At 40.7% G+C, this 4,255-nt stretch overlaps 1 long non-coding RNA gene across 1 annotated transcript; it reads right to left on the reverse strand.

Annotated features, from left to right (window-relative positions):
- Nucleotides 1-459: 459 nt before the first annotated feature.
- On the reverse strand, nucleotides 460-4,255 carry LOC121857915. The gene is made up of 3 exons (XR_006087293.1): nucleotides 4,201-4,255; nucleotides 2,098-2,248; nucleotides 460-758 (listed from the first exon to the last, which is right to left on the reverse strand). It is a non-coding gene; the product is annotated as an uncharacterized LOC121857915 (long non-coding RNA).

The raw sequence follows: 4,255 nt of genomic DNA on the forward strand, positions 1-4,255 counted from the left end.
ATGATCCCCCAGCCAACACTTGTATAAAAAACTAATCACTCCCAGCATCATGTACTGCCATGTGCCACCTTGGACACTTACAGTAGGTTCCCCAGCCCTGCTCTAGGACCAATCTCCTGCACCACATGCAGTGCTAACCATCTCATTAGTAAAGCAAGTTTATGATTTTGTCATGTTAACAATATATCCTAACAATTATTGAAAAATATTATTTGTTTACTCTCTCTCTCTGTATTTAGTGGCAATGGGTGAATATTAGGCTGGTAGATCGAGTCAGGGTAACCGTGGAAAAAGTAGATCACATCACACAAAAGGCTGGCCACCCCTGCACAAGAGGGACTGGCAGCTCAAAATTGTGAGGAAACAGTGTAATTATATATTTATACATGATGCTGCAAAGGAATAATTAGAGCTAATACTACAATGTGGTGAAATTTGGGCAATACTAAAACACCATAATAAACTATTAACGTTTACTTCTGTACAAGACTGGGCTTCAACAGCTTATGGTACTAAATCAACTAGGAATGGTTAATAAAAATAATAATAATTCAAGTAATGTAAGTGAGACAATCATCACTACATGGACATGAGTTGTACTGCCGTCTGTGTGATTTCGAAGAAAATTTTACCGTCATCGGTCGAGTTCTTTCTTACTCCAAAGAAGTAATTCTCTTGAGATTCCTTCAGTGAGTTCAATATGTTCGACAGTTGACGGTCAAGTCCATCTTGTTCCCACGAATAAGCTGTAGGCAGAGCTGTTGAGAGAATATAATGTTGTTGTTATGGTATATTGTCTTGGGTTCTGTTGGGTATACTCAGTGTTGTACAGGAGACAATGATGTTAAGAGAATATAATGTTGTTGTTATGGTATATTGTCTTAGGTTCTGTTGGGTATACTCAGTGTTGTACAGGAGACAATGATGTTAAGAGAATATAATGTTGTTGTTATGGTATATTGTCTTAGGTTCTGTTGGGTATACTCAGTGTTGTACAGGAGACAATGATGTTAAGAGAATATAATGCTGTTGTTATGGTATATTGTCTTAGGTTCTGTTGGGTATACTCAGTGTTGTACAGGAGACAATGATGTTAAGAGAATATAATGCTGTTGTTATGGTATATTGTCTTAGGTTCTGTTGGGTATACTCAGTGTTGTACAGGAGACAATGATGTTAAGAGTATATTGCTGTTAGTTAAGTGCATATTGTCTTAGGTTCTATATACCTAGTGTTGTACAGGAGATTAAATATGTTAAGAGAACATAATGCTAAGTGTTATGGCATATTGTCTTAGTTCTTGTTGGGCATACCAGTGCTGCGTTAAGTATATCAATGATGTTAAGAGAATATACTGTTGTTGCGGCATATTGTCCCAGGCCTCTGCTGGGCATACCAGTGTTGTACAGTGGAGACAATGATGTTAAGAGAATATAATGTTGCTGTTTATGGTATATTGTCTTAGGCTCTATGGGTATTTGTGTTGTACAGAGGACAACATACATAAATAGTAATGTTGTTGTTGGTGGTATATTGTCTTTAGGTCTCTATTAGTATACTCAGTGTTGTACAGGAGACAATGATGTTAAGAGAATATAATGCTGTTGTTATGGTATATTGTCTTAGGTTCTGTTGGGTATACTCAGTGTTGTACAGGAGACAATGATGTTAAGAGAATATAATGCTGTTGTTATGGTATATTGTCTTGGGTATACTCTACACTGCCCTGGTATAGCTAGTCAGTCTTTAGCTGGACACCACACATTGCTGATCTACCACTGAGCAGTAGCCTGAGAGACCCCTTCACTCCTAACAGATCTAAACACCATCTCTAACACTGCTCTCAAGCTCACAGTCCTCAGTCCCAGATCAAGTGGCCAGCCTCTCTGTACATATAACTGCCTGTATCCGTCCACCCATCTCAGAGAAGTCAACTAAGACACAGTTTTTTAACAATATCTGGTAATTCCCTAATTAAATGTGAGTCTTCAGAGGAAATTACATGTGTGTGTGTGCATCAATACCTCTACCTCCAACCATAATAAAGAACTCTTAAGAGCAACAGATGACATCAAGAATAAAAGTTTTCATACTTACCAAAGAATCGTCTCAATTCCTCTCCACCCAGATTAGCTTTCATTTTTGTCTCGGACCAAATTTCTGCAAATTCCAGTTCAATGGCATCTTGTGGTATGACTGTACTCGTGCCGACCCTCTAAGGACCTGCAGTCCCTCGTAGCTGCTTCATCTGTCAACGCAAAACACGTTTTTGTTGATGGGGGTACACCGAGGGACGAAAGGCAGTTGAGTACTGCGAGATAAACAAACTACAGTGTGTTGGTCCTGCAAGGTAGATAACACAGCAGCTCGTTGTTAACTCTCAACCATACACCACAGTAAAGTCCTCACACAGTCAGTTTACATATGCTCCTCACTTATCAACGAGGTTACAACTTGCCCTTGTCATGATCTTGATAATGGCTAACCTGAAAACCTTAAGGATTCATATTACGCTCAAACATCCACAAAACCTTCCGAGTCCCCCAGTGGAAACGTCCCCCGTTTTCTCTGTTTCCCCGTCTTTGTCTTAAGGGAACTTTGAATATAATCCACGGATTTAGTAGCAGACGCTGTATGTTGGGACCTGTTGCCATCCAACCCTTTGTAATCAATTTAATTTTGCTTTTGATAGCTGAGTCAGAGCATTGTTAGTGAAGATAATAGTAGGGAATGAAACTGAGTTCATAGTCTCAATTTCAACGTCAGAGTGTACAGTAAATTAATTCATCGGAATAGAAGTAGGTGGGCTCCCTGGTCTGTTTTGAGTGAGGGCCCCGCGGGCATTTCTACCGTTAGTGAGTGCCCGTCCCTTCATCCATACAGGTATGCCATTCCACGCTGTGTTGTAATTTGCCCTTCTTTAAGTGATTTGACCCAATTAATAGTTGATTGTGCAAGTGTTACAGTAACGTAGTTGATATGCTCTGAGTGAAGTCATATTTACGTCTTTAACGTCCCCTGAAACGTGATGTTGTTGTCACCGTTAGTGAGTGCCCGTCCCTTCACCCATACAGGTCCCTAACGCAGCCTAGGCCGTGTCTGTAGCATGGATGTTGTATCCACTATGTCTGGGGAGATGTCCGAGGTCCAGTAGGATCAGTTACCTTCGTGAGACCCGGCCGTCAGACACTTCAGACTACCTATAGCCCCCATAGCTGGCTCGTCTGGCCCTAACGCTCGGCCTGCGAGGCGACCCCGAATCACCAAGCCACACACCACTACCAGCCCCCATCATAGGTGGATGAGTGTCTAACTCAGTAGGGCTATTTGTGTGGTGGAATTAATCCACTGGGATCTTCAGAGTTCGTCGGAAAGTACTCCATGGTGGCTGGACCCCATGGCTGTTGCTTGAGTATCACCCCTGACGACTGAGTGTTGTAGTGGCAGTTGGCCTGGTCTTTATGGTGCTAAGTGACAATAAGAGTTGTGTGTTATTGAGTATGTCCACCCAGTAGAGTTGGAAGTGTTATTGAGTATGTCCACCCAGTAATGGTGTGAGTATGTTGAGCCTGAGGGCCTAGTACTAGATTTCGTCTGTTGGTACAAATAAATTCTTTCTCCTAATTTCATATTCATGTTTAAATAAATTTTGTATCTGTATAATTGTGTCTATTATTTACCTACAGCATTTACCGTTATTTCTTCCCTATTACTTGATACTATCATTACATCTACCCACGAGCCTCCTCTCGTCACGCTACCAATGGTAATAAGTATGAGAGTAAAAGGAATTGTTACTGGCACACAGAGGCCCTCACAAATGGTGGCAGCTCAGGCCCTCATAAATAGTGGCAGCACAAGCCCTCATAACCTTACAACTCCATTGTGCACAGATGACACCCTGGATGTACCCAACAATGTCTGTGGACACTTGTTATCAGCCGGGACAGGGAGCCATTTATTTTATACACAGTAATTTCTTTTACCTGTAGTGTATACGTGTCTGCACACAATACAGGTAAAAAAAATAATTGTCCTAAGGGCAAATGTTATTCATGGCCATTTTGAGATCCAAACCCTCACAAATTTTAAGAGCTTGCTGTATTTCATTTACCTGATTTATTGTATTTTATCATTGTATTTGTCTTACATTAAGGTATTTTAGATGTATACAACACTTACTATTACTGATAACAATACCTGCATGTGGTGTCTTCAGTATATTGAAGTTCTTTATCTTTACAGCTATTTCATA

The sequence above is a fragment of the Homarus americanus genome, unplaced genomic scaffold (assembly GCF_018991925.1).
Source record: "Homarus americanus isolate GMGI-L3 unplaced genomic scaffold, GMGI_Hamer_2.0 scaffold36268, whole genome shotgun sequence".
In the NCBI taxonomy this organism is placed as follows: domain Eukaryota; kingdom Metazoa; phylum Arthropoda; class Malacostraca; order Decapoda; family Nephropidae; genus Homarus; species Homarus americanus.